Source organism: Lepisma saccharinum, chromosome 21, assembly GCF_977018435.1.
Source record: "Lepisma saccharinum chromosome 21, izLepSacc3.1, whole genome shotgun sequence".
Taxonomy (NCBI): Eukaryota; Metazoa; Arthropoda; class Insecta; order Zygentoma; family Lepismatidae; genus Lepisma; species Lepisma saccharinum.
Window position 1 is genome coordinate 55,519,714 of NC_139249.1, and position 18,380 is coordinate 55,538,093.

An 18,380-nucleotide genomic window follows, 5' to 3' on the forward strand; every position below is an offset into this window, starting at 1 on the left:
CTATACGAGACCAGGCTTTAAGTTGCATTGAATCTTGGGTAAGTTGTGGCTCTTTCTTTGTGCTTGTGTTCCCTTATCTGCTTCATAAATTCGTCAGTCGTCGTCATTGCTGCGATTAACCCAAACAGGTAGAGAGAGAACCAAGGAAATAGAAAATTCCGAAACGTAACTTTCTTTTCCTCGTGGCCTTGCTGAGGCGATGAAATTTAGTAGCCCGAACAGCATTCAACATCTTCTCTCTCTCTCTACATAATCGACGTTCGCCGTTTGTTCAACTACTGTCGGATTAAAAACTATAGAAACTTGAGTTTCGACTCAAATTAAACATCAACCAGTAGACCTACATAAATATGAGTTACATCAAAATTTACCTTATTCAATTCTGCTTTCATCTATCCTAACCACTTTTTTTCGAGTATGCCTTCTATTTTTTTTATCGTCGTCAGAACAAAAAAATGGCATTTTTTTCTAGTTTAGCAAAGGATCGCTCTCTTTGGAAATCTATAAATAAAAAACGTGTGGCCCGATCGTGATGAAATTTTAGTACGGTGCAGGCAGAAGTGTTTCAAATGCAATTCTTAAGTTTCACATTTTTAAAATTTGTCAAAAAATCATTCTTATATGTTTTGTGAAACAGCTTTTTCTTAGTATCGGATAGTCCTTCAAATACCACACAGTGATGTCTCTTGAACCTTGGAAACTGTGAGCTGTCTCTGCGAGTCAGTTCGTGCGGTGTTGCCACGTTCCGCGTACATCTTTACTCCGTTGAATAAAAATCTGTATAAAATGGGTTTCGCAATGTGAATTAACAATGATAAATAGATTTTAGAAACAGATGCAAAAGAGCTTAAAAACAAGAGCAATTGTATTTGTAGGACTATCGAATAACTAAGAAAAAATTCTCTCGCAAAATCGACATGAACCTTTTTTTTTTGACAAATTTTAAAAATCTAAAAATTAAGAATTGTGCTTAAAACATTCCTGCCTGCACCGTATTAAAATTTCATCACGATCGGACCACCAGTTTTTTATTTATAGAATTTCAAAGAAAGCGATTGTTTTCAAAACTAAAGAAAGGCATTTTTTTGTTCTCACGACGATAAGAAATAGATGGCATACTCGAAAAAAAAATGGTTAGTATAGATTAATGCAGAATTGAATAAGCTAAATTTTGATGTAACTCATTTTTATGTAGGACTACTGGTTGATGTTTAATTGGAGTCGAAACTTAAGTATCTATAATTTTTAATCCGACAGTAGTTGATTAATATAATTAATAATATATTACTAATTTTTCAATAATATTATTCGAAACTCAACAAATGTTGCTGTTTAAAATTGAAAAATAGAACAAAGAAAAATACAATAAATTGATATTTCGTTTCCATTCTGACCTGAAAATATTTCTAGCTAACCGAAAAGTTTAGTCTTCTTAAAAGAATAAAACAACAATGCTTTGTTGGCAATGATACTTTTTTTAATATCCCAGGTAATTGTTTTTTTAGGCCATTTATATACTAAATGAAAGGATATTAAAACTTGTCAACATACCTGATTATAGCACTACTTCAATATTGTCAGTTTCGTTGCTGCCATGGATATACATACACACACAGAAAAAATGGGTGAAGTTGAACTTACAGCCACCAAGGATGGTTGTAATGTTATTGTTAATATTTATTTTATTTGTTATTAATAAACGCTTCAAAATTATAATGAATAAACTTTTGTCTATATACAGTTTTGATGCTAATAACGGCTTGATGAATTAATAAAGATCATAGCAATATAATTTTTACATTTAATTTAATTGGGCATTTATATTTAAAACACCTACTTGCGTGTGTGTGTGTTTGTGAGTGTAGTAATATGACAGTCAAAACTTTTCAACTAATGTAGCGTTTTTCCAATTTTGAGATGTTTATTGAATATTCAATTAATGCAAAATGTTTACTAAACCAATTGGGGCTTTGACCCGTTATATCCTCCCTCACCTCTTATACAGTCATGGGTTGCAGTCATTTCAATAGTACCGTGTATACATTGGTGTTGAATTTAGTTACTATATTTGTATTATTTTAGCGTTGTCTGGCAGGTAGGGAATGTTCCCTCCCATGCTATGTTCCTACAATAAGAATATGCCTATTTTCAATTATTCGAATAATATATAAACTGAGGAATTCTAAAATCGTAGTTGGTACTTCATTGAAGATCATTTTGTGAAAACTCTGTGGTTCTATTTCCTAATTTAGTACTTGAAAATATCATAAACATAGATGAAACGCAGGAATTTGTTGTATTCAACACCAAATTGGGCTAAATAAGAGTGCAATTCTTGCAAACAGAACCAAGTAGCATAAAATACCGACTTTTTTTAAAAATGACAATCTCTTACTTTGTCACAATACGACTTTAATGGGAGAGATAACAAGAAAAGAAAAGGTTGGAAGAGTGCGTGTCTTGAATGGCCAATGATGCAGATATAAACTGAAGTCACGATACTGGTGAAAACGTTCCGTTATTATCAATATTGCTTATGATTTTTTTTAATCGCAATTCTTTGACTCGCTATTTCCGCCTTGAAAAATAGAAATGAATAAACCGATGAGTCGACACTTTCTTACATAAAATGTCACACAGTATCAGTCTTTGGAAATATTGTCGTGACCATTAAATTACAGCTATTTGTTGTAGCATGAAGATGAACGTTTTTAAGTATTGCCTAACAGCAGAAATGACAGTCACGTGTAGTTAGTGAAAAATCCTTTTAAAGTTAAACTGAAATATATTTGGCAAATGATCAACTTGCATTACGTGGTCCAAGTGTTTTTACATTTTCTGAAAATTACAAGTAAAAATATAGCTGAAATAAATAAGAAGTAATTTTCATTTTATTCATTCTCTCACAAAGTATATCAGCTATAGGTTACCTGTAACGTGTGCTTAATCAATTAAGTTGTAATGAATTAACTCTAGGTCAGTGTAGTTCTGCTCAACTCTTTAACATTTCCTTAATCTTTAAGTTGAACTTATGAACAGGATATTCGTAATTTTTTCCTAAAAATTTCTTTGGACTTTTAATCGGTGCATTTGGATACGTGATTGCTATTTCAATGTGCGAATGTGAAAATTTATCTTCTGAATCTGTTGAATCTAGGTGTTCTTACGGAAATGCACTATCTTCATATGGGGAGATAAATATACATTATTAGTATTAACAAAGCATCGACATGTACGAGTAAACAGTTTTTCCTATTATTTTATTAAACTTCGCAACATTTTTGTGTGTTTGATTTTTAAGGACCTTGGAATAATTATTGATTCATCTAATTCATTTGCAGAGCAGTTAAATTAAACTTGCAAAAGGTATAAAAAAATATTTCGTTTTACATTTTCAAATTGGACTTGTTTTCACAAGATGGAGACGTTCAGGTTTTTATATTATAACCGTACGTCCAATACTTGAATGTGGGTTTGAATTGGGTTCACTGTCAAGTGAAAAAAACAAAACAACAATAACAAAAGAAAAAGAGTCATTAAACAAACAATTTGTCAGATTACTGTACATGAAAACTCGAAGTTTCGTGACTGTTTTTGAGAGTTATTGCTTGCAAGTGGACAGTGAAATTTATTGAGTAGCAGGGCCAACAATTCTTGAGTAGAAATGGTTAAAATTCGCGAGTACAAAGCCAAAAATCGTGAATACAAGGCTAATATTCGTGAGTACTAGAAATAAAAGAAAGTGTGATTATATCTTGGATAGATATGAAATATTCATTTATTTGTATGAAAAACAGTACAAACCACATACAAAACAATAACATTCAAAACAAAGCTAGCTTTGTTACAGTTGAAGCAAAATAATTTTGTTATAGACCGAGCGCGCGTACTGAAGCGAAAAAAATATCAATTGAGCAATGGATTTTCCGTTGGTTAAGGATTACTATTTTTCCGTGAATGTGACATAAGAGAATAACTAGAAGAATAAGAATGTTCACGTACTTTGCATTCAACAAATAGTGGGCTCAGTAGCCGAGTGCCTTAAGTGGTCGATTTCCATTTCGCTACCGAAGTTACTGGGTTCGGGTGCCGGTCTGGCGATGGGTGTTCTTTGAAATTGTCCCTTCATCATTTTCATCTAATGATCACTTATTCTCATCGTCGCAATCACCCAAAAGCGGCAGAAAAGCGACGCTAAATAATAAAAATAGAAATTCATTCAATGACAGTCAAACTACAAGTGCTGCCATCTAGAATAAAATTACTGAAATACGTCCATTAGACCAGTAAGATGGCAGAACATGAAAGATAATTTTCATGGTGAATTCATTCATACCGTATACATAGTTTTATTTCATCTTGCGATTCATTTTCGTAAATAGCCTATAAACATTAATCATATTTCGTGAATTATTATGAAAATTCTCGCATAGCATAGAAACGCCACAAATTTTCTAGTATTTTGCCGGTAAAAATTGTAATTATTACACTGTTTGATGAGTCTCACACCAATTCCTAATCAAATTTAATCTTTTCGGAATTTTAGTGAATTCGTGACTTGCGAAATTTTAGTCTCTACAAATTGTTCGATAACTCTTTTTATGTAGGTCTACTGGTTAATTTTAAATTAGAGTACAAACTCGAGTATCCATGATTTTTTAATCCCATAGTAATGATTGATTGAGTTGGTGTTTTAAGTCCACTTTATTCACAGATACGTTAATAAGGACTGAACCTACAGTTTAAAGTGGGATCCGAATGTGCCTCTACCGGGTATCGAAACCGGGACTCCTTGATTACAAGACGATGAAGTTACCACTGCGCCATCCGGGGAGGTCCTGGTAGTAATGAACCTAATAGCGTGTACTATAAGAGAAAGAGGGAGAGGGAGGGGAGGAAGAACTAGGTAGGAAAGGTGGAAAGAATTAGAAGGATCTCTCTCTCTCTCTCCCTCCCTCCATTTGTGGAAGTGACCAGCACCATACTCCGGCTGCGTACAGTCACGGGCACTTATGGGTTGTAACAATCCTAATGACTTTCAATGGAATCGTTAAAACCCAGAACTCTCCATGTACCAATTTAGTAGAGACTGGGTAAGACCCAGAGCTCCCCCATGCAGAGACATTGCTGGAAGAAATTCCACTTCTGTCACACACTCTCTCTCTCTCTCTCTCTCTCTCCCTCCCTCCCTCCCTCTCGCACTCTCTTCCCCCCCTCTCTGTAGCTACTGTAGTTGTTTCTTAGAATAATTTGTCAGTTTCCTTTTATCTGAAGGATTTTCTTCTATCGCAGGCACCACCCATGAAGCAGACAGTTGCATTATCGCAAGGCCGTCATTAGAAGTTGGTTTGTCACTTTTGATAACTGTTGGCAGTGCACTGGGAACAACACAAGGAATACCTACCCGGCTTAGTACTTGTGGCTGTATGGTGAGTGTTACTTTTCCAGTATATTTTCCGATTGCTTAAAAGTGTTTTTGAGGTTGTTTTCACTGCAGAAATAATAATAGGATATTTCATAAAAGATGTTTTAATAAAGCTGGTGTTTTGTGTGCTGCTGAAAATTTTCGCTCATGGTGATGGCTGCTGTTATTGACTGGCATTTGTTTATAAAAAAACGGAATTTTGGAAACTTGATTGGTGGAATGGATTGCAACGTTCAGTTGCTGTTAAGATATTTTATAAAAATAGTGATTGTGCGTTCACTGGTAAGTCACTTGATTGACCGTATTTGCCTGCGTATGAGACGCATTTTTTTCTCTCTTTAAAAACAGATCTGAAAAACAGAACACTATTTTTTCTCTGAAATGAATGCGATAATGACAGATCCAACTTCACCTGGGTACATCGAGGTAAGGGGCCCATGTGTGAGGGTGCTTCCGGGACATGAGCGCCATCTCGAAGTCCGCCATATTGGATCGAGGTCAATTTTTTCAAATAGCAAGGGGGTCATGTGGGGTATCAAAACACATTAGAATTTTCCAAGAAAATACTGTAATTAGTTTTGTGATAGCTTTAACGGTTCAAAAGTTATTGACACTGAAAGATGGCAACCGCGTGCTCCGGTACCCACCGGTCACACACTTCAAGGTGTGAGATCCACTCTGTATGGACCCACATGGCGTCTGTGGATGTATTTGATCACAGGACGGCATGATTCGATAGCGAAGGTGGTGTGCGTCGCGGATTTTCTCGGAGTACGTAATTTGCTTCAAGTAACCTCATAGAAAAACGTCCAGGGCAGTTTATATGTATCACTTAGAAGATGCAGTAAGAAGCATGCGGTTGCCATCTTTCAGTGTCAATAACATTTACACCGTTATAGCTATTACAAAACTAATTACAGCATTGCATTTCTTAGAAAATTCTGATGTGTTTGATACCCCACATGACCCCTTTGCCATTTGCAAAATTTGACCTCGATCCAATATGGCGGACTTCGAGATGGAGGTCATGTCTCGGAAGCACCCTCACACATAGGCAGGCCCCTTAGCTCGATGTACCTAGGTGAAGTTATCCAATATATATACAGGGTGACTGGTAATTCGATGTATTCCCTGAAAGGGGTTAAAGTAGAGACAATTTGCAATAAATTTTACCATATGATACCCCGTCCGAAAAGTTAGTAGTTTTCGAGATAATCGAATTTCAATTGTTTTTTTAAAAAATGACAATTTTCACATAAAAAAAGATGAATTGAGAAAAAACTGCTCATTGTATGGAACTTATTTCAGCGTTTTCTGATAGCTAACAAATAAGTGGTTCTTTAAAAAAAAGTTTTTCCCAAATAACAATCACATGTAAGTAACGGGTGGGTCTAAACTTACAAGTGATGATAAAAAAATGCACTCTTAGTTTACTTGGCAACGTATTAATAACAAAAATGGTATGACACGAAGCGTACAAATTACTTAAATTACTTCCTTGTGACATCTGCTATCCAACAAGGTACAAATGTTGCTAACATTCACATTTGTGTACAAGAAATAATAATTCATTCATCTTCATGTGAGTGGAATCAATGAACAATACAATTAAAGAACATTACACGTCTTGCTCAAAGTGGGCACCTCCATTACGAATGCAGGCACACAGGTTTTTACGGACATTTGGTCTCTTAACTCGTGATGTGATGGTGTCCTTGATGTGTTGACCAGCCGTTAAGATCGTCTCCCTGAGCTCTTCTTGCGAGTTTACCGGTGTCTTGTCATGTGGCTCCAAATGTAAAAGTCGCAAGGTGTCAAATCGGGGGATCGAGCCGGCCAGGGAATCGGGCCGCCTCGGCCAATCCATTTCTTTGGGTAATTTTCATCCAGCCACAGTCGCACGCCCAAGCAGAAGTATGGATGGGCGTAATCAACAATCATTTGATCGAGCCATTTTTCCTGCCCCAAATCTTAAATGGCATCACTTATGAACATTTTTTGAGGAACGGGATGGCAATGTTGTTGGAGGATGTTCCTCTAGCTACAAGACGTGACATGATTTATCAGCATGATGACTGCCCAGCTGTATCCCCCGATCGATTTTAAGCCTTGCGACTTTTACATTTGGAGCCACATGACAAAACACCGGTAAACTCGCAAGAAGAGCTCAGGGAGAGGGTCTTATCAGCTGGTCAACACATCAAGGACACCATCACATCACGAGTTAAGAGACCAAATGTCCGTAAAAACCTGCGTGCCCGCATTCGTAACGGAGGTGCCCACTTTGAGCAAGACGTGTAATGTTCCTTAATTGTATTGTTCATTGATTCCATTCACATGAAGATGAATGAATTATTATTTCTTGTACACAAATGTGAATGTTAGCAACATTTGTACCTTGTTGGATAGCAGATGACACAAGGAAGTAATTTAAGTAATTTGTACGCTTCGTGTCATATCATTTTTGTTATTAATACGTTGCCAAGTAAACTAAGAGTGCAATTTTTTATCACCACTTGTAAGTTTAGACCCACCCGTTACTTACATGTGATTGTTATTTGGGAAAAACTTTTTTAACGAACCACTTATTTGTTAGCTATCAGAAAACGCTGAAATAAGTTCCATACAATGAGCAGTTTTTTCTCAATTCATCTTTTTTTATGTGGAAAATTGTCATCTTTAAAAATAACAATTGAAATTCGATTATCTCGAAAACTACTAATTTTCGAACGGGGTATCATACCAGGTGTAGAAGTATGAAACCGGAATTGGCCGATAGATGGTGCTAGCCGGCAGTGGAGGGCGCGGAAGATCGCATAAGCAGCGCCAACTGCTGCCCGCCACTCCCGAGGACGTTATATCGGAACACAGTAACCCGAGTGCCAGACAGAGGAAGGTGTTGCACACCCGGAACATGTCGAGTTTTGTGCCTACGAACTACGATTTGCGTACAGCATTGGTGTTCTGTTATCATTTGAAGAAAACCGCTGCAGAATCGCATCGAATGCTCGTCGAAGCTTACGGCGAACATGCTCTCGGGAAAACAGTGTTTCGAGTTGTTCACGAAATTCAAAAGTGGCGATTTTGACTTGCGAAACGAGGAACGTGGGAAACCTCCGAAAAAGTTCGAAGACAACGAATTGCAAGCCTTATTGGATGAAGATGATACCCAAACGCAGCAGGAGCTCGCGGAACAATTGAATGTGACGCAGAAAACCGTTTCTCTTCGGTTGAAAGCTATGGGAAAGGTGCAGAAAGCGGGCAAATGGATTCCGCATGAACTGAATGAAAGACAGCAAGGGTCCCGCAAGACCACTTGTCAAATGCTGCTCGCCAGATACAAAAGTAAGTAGTTTCTCCATCGCATAGTGACCGGCGATGAGATATGGATATATTTGGAGAATCCTAAGCGTCGTAAATCGTGGGTGAATCCAGGCGAACCATCGACATCCACTGCAAGACCAAATCGCTTTGGAAAAAAGACACTGCTCTGTGTTTGGTGGGATCAGCGGGGCGTCATCTATTATGAGCTGCTAAAACCCGGTGAAACCGTTAACGCAGATCGCTACCAACAGCAAATGATCAATTTACATCGAGCATTACGTGACAAACGGCCGGAATATGAATCAAGGCAACACAAGGTCATCCTGCTCCATGACAACGCCTCACCACACACAGCAAAACGGGTCCGGGAAACGATCGAGGCGTTCAAATGGGAGATACTAGGGCATGCGGCGTATTCTTCCGACTTGGCTCCTTCAGATTATCATCTATTTGCCCCACTGGGACACGCTCTTGCAGAATAGCGCTTCAATTCGTATGAAGATGTACGAACATGGCTCGCGGACTGGCTCGCTTCAAAAGAAGAACGTTTTTTTTGGCGTGGCATTCATAACCTGCAGGAAAGGTGGGAGAAATGTGTAACTAGCAATGGAGCTTACTTTGAATAAAATATTGTTTCTCAGATGCAAACACCAGCCGTTTACTTCTTGCAAACAAATTCCGGTTTCATACTTCTACACCTGGTATGGTCAAATTTATTGCAAATTGTCTCTACTTTAACCCCTTTCAGGGAATACATCTAATTACCAGTCACCCTGTATATATATATATATATATATATATATATACACACACACACACACACACACACACACACACACATCAGCAAGCGGTTGAACAGCATTAAAGGATGAAGATTCCCAAATAGCCTACGCCAAAAACAACACCCACAGTCGCAATCACGAACCTTACGACCCTCTGTAAACACACCGTCTCATTTCGAGTAACGTATCACTCCGCGTCAGCTAGGGCCTCCCCGATGGCGCAGTGGTAGCGTCGTTGCCTTGTGATCAGGGGGTCCCGGGTTCGATACCCGGTTGAGGCACATACTGGTTCGGATCCCACTATAAACTGTAGGTCCAGTCCCGATTAGCCTTACTGTGCACAAAGTGGACTTAAAACATCAAATCAAACTCCGTGTCAGCTGTTCGTGAATGCCGTGGCCATCATATGCTGTTCACTGGCACTTCACCTGACCTTTAAATTTTACGTAACATGGAGAAACGTATTCCTATTTTGACTGATACACATTGAAGTATAAGAAATTTTCGAGAAGTGATTAAATACGTGTTCTTGTTCAAGAATGAACATATATTTCTACGCCAAAAGTTCAATTTATCTGACACTGTGTTAACAGATTCCCCTGGCCCCTCCTCTCTCGGTATGACAGCGCCAAAGTAAAACTTGCTACATGAGAGTGAGAGAATCGTTTCAGTAAATTCAATCATTTTTGTTTTGTTGCTGCACCAAATTATTGCCCAACATTGTTGACATACAGAGTATTGTTTGCTCCTTTGTGCAACAAATATACCGCCAGTTTTAGTCAGCCGCGTAGCCAGAAATTTCAAATGGGCGGGGGGCAGTGTTTTTTGGGAAAATACTTAACGAACTTGCACCTAAAATTAAGAAACACAGTAGCATGGCCAGAAATTTGAAAAGGGGGAAAGGTGGCGGGGGGATTTTGTTAACATAATTAAACAATTTGCCCCTTAACCAGTGGCGTGCATACAATGTAAGCTACCCAAGCACTGCTTCGGCATGCAATTCGAATTTTGCATAATTCCCAAGACACTTCGACTCCCCGAAAGTGCCGGGAGGCATTTTTGCGGAGTCCGTGAAACACTAAAATGCCGCAAAGCAGTGGCGTGCGGTGTTTTTATCAAGGCAAGCCTCCCCTTGATGTACTATTGTTTATTTAAAAATTATATATTCAGTGCTTCGGCTATCAAAATGGTCACCGCACGCTACTGCCCTAAACCTATATGAAACATATTTTAAAATACAATACACATAATGCAATGAAATTTAAAATGAATTTAGACTCACCAAAAGTTATAAAACAAAATCCAGTCTCCGTCGTTGCAAAGTGAATCTGTTGAGAACCTCCACCGGTGTATTTTTCACTTCCCTGTGTATATTAAGCAGTGCCAGTCCATTCATTCGTTCTTCACTAAGAGAATTGCGCAAATATGTTTTCAATCTCCGGAGAGTCGAAAAGGGATGCTATGACCAAGCATCCAAGTGTGAACTTGCAATGTATTGATGCCAAAATTTCAGTTTAACTATGAGACTTAGTCCTCGGACAATTAACGGAATATAAAGAGGAAAAAGCATATAATGTGTCGCACTCGTACTCGATCGTCTCTCTCTAATTTAAAATCGAAAATGTTATTGAAAATGGGGAGGGGGTTGAGCCAGGTGAACCCCCCTGCCTACGCCACTGGTTTTAATGGAAGCTAAACAAAGATAAGCCGAGGAATAAAAAGAGATTGTTTATATTTCTTTCTGTTTCTCGTGCACTGGAAAATAATAACACGATAATAATCACATTAATGTACTTGTAATGTGATGGCAATCACATTAATGTACTTGTAACCTTCTTGCATGCATGAAAGTTGCCATGTTCGAAACGGCGCTATTTTCTTGCTGCTCACGTGATCGATTGCAATTTATACAATGATCACGTATTATAATTATAAAGATAAAATTTTAATGAAAATATATTTTAAAATGTATATCCCAGTGTAATATACATGTTTTTCTTGCATTAGCGTACTTTTATAGAACAGACTACATGCTGCGAAAGCAATCCGTTATTAGGCTGTTGCCAACATCAATACTTCTCACTAAGTACAAAAACGGAAGTGGTATGTAGCTATGTCGAATGTCGGCATATGATAGTGTTATTTCACATTGCCGGTGAGGATGATGCTGCCCCAAACTCGACTACGCATTCCCCAACTAGGAATGCTCATTTTGATCACTGCTGTGGTTGTTTTAGAAATGGCAACGCGCATGGTTGCAATTATTGTGTATTTAATGCTTGTCTCATTAAGGCAGGCATCTCTTTTGTTGTATTTTTCAAAAAGTTTATTGAAACACCCTGTACTTTAAAATGTCAATTGTGTATGGTACATATTTCATCTTTCATATTTGTACAATTTCACTGCATTCCTTTGATGTTTTATTACACGTGTAAACTTTTTATTTTCATCAAAATGCGAACGTGAAGAAAAATAACTGTGCCATACATACACATAAGCGACTTCCGTAGTCTAACGGCTCGGAATTCAAACTGAAGGTGAGGTTTGGATATTTAAGTTGGCTTTGTCATACTCTTTTAATATTTTATTATTGCCCAATATATATAAATGGTACATACATACATACATACACACACACACACACACACACACACACACACACACACACACACACACACACACACACACATATATATATATATATATATATATATAGGATCCACTGTAGCATTTACGCAGCAAACGTTAAATAACTGAAGATACAAACACCAGAAAGAAACGGCATGATGAGGGCAGTATGGATGATAAGATTTAGCAAGAAATTGAGTACCTACCCAAGATCATATCTTGTGAACTTGCTGCTCTGAGTAAACCATAAAGTGCCTCCCCCTATAATCATAAATTGGAAACAAAAGAAGATGTTACCATATACCCATAACAACGCCCATAGTAATCCGAGCGCTCAGGGACGGCTCCGAGCGGCGACCAGAGACAATCTTACAGAGTCTAATTATCCTGGAAATTATGCAAAATTCAAACTTTCTTTTTATTTTGCGCAAATTATGAAAAAAACTGTATTTTTTGATTACATAACATCTATTTTTAATATTCTGATGTACTTCTTGAATATTATAAAGCGAATTTCTTGGTAAATTGATGCATATGGATGGAGAATATTTACACACCAATATTGATCAATATATTGAACAAATTTTAATTATTGCAATTTCCAAGTATCGGTAGGTAAGAGAATCGGTATCGGTTCAGCCCTAATCTATATATATATTGGTTAGGAATTAATTCGTGCGCCTGGACAAGAGATGGCGTAACGAGCGTATCGTCCCACAGTTCCGTGTATCCATCCACACATGCGTTGAAAACTCCTGTCAGCGCGCATCGTTCGTAGTATAGGGCAGTTGATTGACGCGTCAACAACAGCATTTTGTAGTCAACTGAACATGGCGCAGTTCGTGCCAGATAAAGTGTTTTTGCGGGGTGTTCTGCTTCATTACTTGAACATGCAGAAAAGTGCTACCGAAAGTCATCGTATTTTGGTGGAAGTGTATGGTGACCATGCGCTAGCTGAGCGAACGTGTCAGAAGTGGTTTGCACGGTTTAGAAGTGGTGATTTCGGCCTGGAAGACCAAGAGCGACCTGGACAGCCAAAAAAAATTGAAGACGAAGAATTGAGAGCATTGCTCGATCAGGATTCGTGTCAAACGCAGGAAGAACTTGCAGAAGCATTAGGCGTTGATCAAACAACAGTTTCCAAACGCCTCAAAGCCATGGGAATGATTCAAAAGATGTCACATTGGGTTCCACATGAATTGAAAGACAGAGACGTTGAAAGACGAAAAACCATTTGCGAATTGCTGCTTCAAAGACAGAAAAGAAAGGGGTTTTTGCATCGCATTGTTACTGGCGATGAGAAGTGGATCCATTACGAGAATCCGAAACGAAAAAAGGCCTGGGTGAAGCCAGGTGAACCAGGTCCATCACAACCGAAACGAGATATTCACTGTGCAAAGGTTATGCTGTGCATATGGTGGGATATGAAAGGTGTGGTATACTATGAGCTGCTGCAACCGAGTGAAACTATTAATGGAGAACGTTATCGACGACAATTAATGCGTTTGAAGCAAGCTCTGGCCAGGAAACGACCAGAATGGGAGAACAGACATGATAAACTTATTTTTCAACATGATAACGCTCGCCCACATGTCGCAAGACCGGTGAAAACCTATTTAGAAAATGTCGGATGGGAAGTTTTACGCCACCCGCCGTATTCACCAGACGTTGCTCCTTCGGACTACTACTTGTTCGATTGCATGAATAACGATTTGATTGGACAGCGGTTCACTTCTTCAGAAGATATCGAAAAATGGGTCTCTGACTGGATCGCTTCAAAGGATGAGGACTTCTTTCGCCACGGAATCCGTAACTTGCCTGACAGATGAGCGAAAGTGGTGGCTCGCGATGGAGAATATTTTTCTTAAGGTATTTATGTATTTTGTGTTTGAACTACAGCTTCAATGTGTGCGTAACAACCGCACGAATTAATTCCTAGACCAATATATATATATATATAAAAAGTAAAAAACGTAAAGTGCTCCCCTGTTCTTAGCACCACGCAATGAAGGCGTATAGGGGTAACGCCCCACATTTTCTTGATCCGGTCGTGAGTAGCATCACTCCCCTGACTGCCTTTAACCCCCAGGGTTTACCCCAGGTACCCATGCCATTCGACGCTGGGTTTGTCGCCGGGGCTGCGCCCCCCCCACATATATATATATATATATATATATATATATATATATATATATATATAATGGCCCACCCAAATTTTTAAGAACCAACCAGTGGCTCAAGCACACCAGAAAGTGTGGCGGCGCCACTGATTGCGAAAAACAAATGCTAGAATAAATATCCCTACTGACGCTTACGAAAACTACACAAAGACATAGGAAGAAGTGGCTCCAACAAGATAAGAGATTCATTGGTCATGAACGAGAAATTAGCGCATTTCGACAATTAATTTTTAATTCTTGAGGCTTTCTAAAAACATAGATAAGACGCAAGGACGTAGCGAATTGCAAATCAGGCGTACGTTAGATTATTTTTTAGACTAACGTTTCAAGCAGTTTTGGGAGACAGTTGAAATCTCGATATACATGTGCACAATCACTCCCTACCCATTTAGGAAGAACGTAGAAAAATGACTCTTGGCCAAATTTGTCTTAACATATTCAAGAATAAACTTATTTACATGAATACAAGTAGTTTTTTCCGAGTTGTTCTTAATAGCTGATATGTACCGTGCGTCCATTTCGATCTGCAGCCGAGAGATCGGGAGAAGCGTGGCGGGCGGCACTGACGGAGATGCCGACATTTGCGGCCTGAAATGCCCGCTTATTTTTATGGACATATGCAGACATTTATATAAATATTGCAAAACGAGCACTAACCTGTGTTATAAGAGTATGGTTTTAATTTTAGTAGCTTAGTGACTGTATGTGCCGATGACTTTGACACGCCCACCTCTTGTGAAACACGGCGTAGAGGTTTGTTTGGAGAACGTTCTAACGCTGCACCAATATCATCGAGTTTTGCTTCGGTTAGAATCCGTCGTTTTTGCTTAGGTGTTTTAAAATTTAACGATACAGTTTCTCGTAATTTAAGGACAAGATGTCTAACCGTATCTCTGTGTGGAGTTGAAACGCATGGGAATTTCTGTACAAATTACCTACACACGTCTCGACACGAGTTTGTTTTCACGTAGGTACGTGTCATACATAAAAAAATCTTTGTTCTAACGTGAATCTTGCGGCTGGCATTCCAATCGTCTCACTGACACGTCACACATACACACTACAATAACGCAAACAAGTAACTGCAAGTAACCAAGAATAACACTCTTGCGCACAGTACGAAATTAACACGCTCTTGGTTTACATTGCTCGCCACTATATTTACAACTCTGTCTTCATCTAGTCGCGAAGGAACAAAAAACTCGAGCTCGGAGATTTCGGATTGCAAGGAAGCTCACGAACACTATTGACTTTTAACGGTTTCTTCTACAGCGTAATCTTGATACAGTGTTGCACATTCAAAACCTCCAAACGATCCCCATCGGCACAAAACTCTTTCAAGGATATAAACTTAAGCTGGACGTTACTGGTCAAAACTATGATTAAAATGTTTTATTATCTGTGGCTCTTAACATCGTTTCTAAAGCGTATTTATTTGTGCATATAAGAGCAGAACTTGGATGAATTACAGAAGAACTTTTGCGTGTTATAACACAGGTTAGTGATCGTTTTGCAATATTTATATAAATGTCTGCATATGTCTATAAAAATAAGCGGGCATTACAGGCCGCAAATGTCGGCATCTCCGTCAGCGCCGCCCGCCACGCTTCTCCCGATCTCTCGGCTGCAGATCGAAATGAACGCACGGTACTTGTTCTTCGCACAATGGTTTCGACGGGGTGTTCATAGTTTGGAAGCTTTGGGACCTAACTTTGAGGCGGCACTAACATGCATCTCAAGTCCCAGGATGTTACTAAAATATCCAGAACCTGTGAATTTTAATGAACTTGAAATTTTGGGGGACGAGTGGCCACGTCTTTCACCCAAGTTACGGCTATGAGGAGAGGTGACTATATTTTTGTCAAATGCACAAATTTGTTGCTACTTAACTACATCTCATACATTTTTGGTGTTTGTCCAGATATTATTAGAAAAATTAAAAAAAAAAAATAGATGGGCAGGCCATGTGGCACGGATGAGAGAGGATAGAAGAGTTTACAGGATTCTTGTTGGGAAAGCTGATGGTAAGAGACCTGTAGGAAGGCCAACAAGAAGAAGGAGGGATGGCTTTGAGATGGACCTAAAGGAAATCGGCGAGGATGAAAAAGATTGGATTGATCTTGCTCAGGATAGGGACAGATGGAAGGCTTGTGCTGTTGCAGTCATAACCTTCGGGTTTAAGAATGATAGAGAGTTAGTTAGTTAATATTTTAATATTAATTAAACAAAAGGAGAGTGTTACATTTTGATAAGAAAAACAGTTGTATACAAGATAATAAACACAGCAAGAGTTCCTTATTCGTAAAATTTTAAATTTTGTTGTTGTGAACCACTGTAATCGATGCAATTCAAGCCATAGACTTCGAAAAAGCCGACTTCCGTGACGGAGTGGTTAGCACATCGCGCTACGACGCCAAGATCCCTGGTTCAAATCCCGGCCTGGGCATGGATGTTATTTGTGAGTGTCCCTTCATCAATTTCATCATATCATCACTCATCCTTATCTTCACGATTAACCAAAAGTGGCAGAAATGCGAAATTAAATAAACCAAATCAATCAATCCATCAAAAACTTGGAAAAAATATTAAAAGCACAATAGATTGCCATTTGCTAGGCCCCAAAACCTGTAAAGATTTTGATAGATTCCTTTTGTTGAGAACAAGTAGCTATCGGCCTGTAGTAAATACATGAAAATATTGACGAATTGAAATAAGGGGACGAGAATATGATTATAGAATCGAGAAATTAATTCCTCGAGTGTTCGCAGAATCTATTCCACATGATCGTGCATATTCTCTGACAGATGTAGATGTAAGGATGTGGCAACATTGTAGTCAACTCTTTGGCACGAAGCCCGGAGTTCGGGGCAATCACACAATGCAATGGTAGGAGATAGCGCTGAAGGGTTGCCAAACAACAAATTATTTTGATAAAAGAAGTTACTGAGTTGGCGATACAAATGAGTTGAACTGAAGACGGTATTTTTTTGTAGAAGTATGTGAACCCTTTTGTAAGCAGTGGCTTGCAGTGCAGTGACAAAATCAAGAATTAATAGTAAACCAACAGAATGGATTATTGTACGAACAGAAACGATTTTTTTTCCTTCCTCTGAATTAGAACTATGTATCCATGCAGTGGCGGCGATTGGGTTCCAAAACTGAAGGGGGCGAGCGGGCAAGGACAGTTTACTTTCCCTTGTTATATAGGGTTTAGCATAGAGCGGGGGCAAAAGTGAGGGGAGGAACTAATCCCCAAGCCCTCCTAATCCCCGCCACTGCTGTTACGGGTACTTTGTAACTGTGTAATTCTGCTTTAGATTTTTCAGATATTTGATGTTCTACAACACTGCATTTACAAAATACCGTTTCATAAACGTAACATAGACAAATATAAAGAAGTGCTCAAAATTCATGGCAATAATGTAAAGTATGCTGGAAAATTTCATGAAATAGTTTTTATTTTTTCTGGTATCGGACGGGGGTCCTCTGAGCCGCTGCCTCCGCGATGAGGGGTGCTACGGGGCAGTTACACTCTGTCCCAGTTATCTCTGGAGCAGGTGAACGAGAACAAGTTTCTGCGCAAGTAGTGACGCGAGACGGCTCGACCAATGAACACGTGAGATGAACGCGATTGCGTGGCAGTTACCAGCCTTCGCAGCAGCGTGTATTGCTTCGCTCTGCCCATTCGATTTCCCCTACTTCTCTGACGACCTTGCTCCAGAGACAACTGGGACAGGGTGTAGTTGTTACGTCAGAGCTCTTCCAAGTAGCGTTGGCTGTCTTCAGTTTGCTTGAAACGTAGTTTTCATTTTTTCCAACTGCCCGGCACCGTTGCAGCAAGAATATTTCATGTCTGAACGAGTCATAGATTGTCTTAATGTTAAGAAACCGAAATAATTATGAAGTATTAACTGGAGTGGAATGAAAAAAATTGTTGCGAAATAACGTGAAGGATCTAATCAATTTAAGGTAACTATTTTTTTTTAAAGATCAAGATCTTTACATTTCTAAATATTACAATGGAGATGAAAATAGTTCTAA

At 38.8% G+C, this 18,380-nt stretch overlaps 1 protein-coding gene across 1 annotated transcript in view; it reads left to right on the top strand.

The window, feature by feature from the left end:
* The first annotated feature begins 5,298 nt into the window (after nucleotides 1-5,298).
* Nucleotides 5,299-18,380, top strand: part of LOC146004284 (major facilitator superfamily domain-containing protein 6-like) — a 94,688-nt gene continuing 81,606 nt past the window's right edge. Inside the window, exon 1 of the mRNA XM_083142993.1 lies at nucleotides 5,299-5,429. The gene's annotated coding sequence lies outside the window, so the exon portion shown is untranslated. The remainder of the gene's footprint in view (nucleotides 5,430-18,380) is intronic.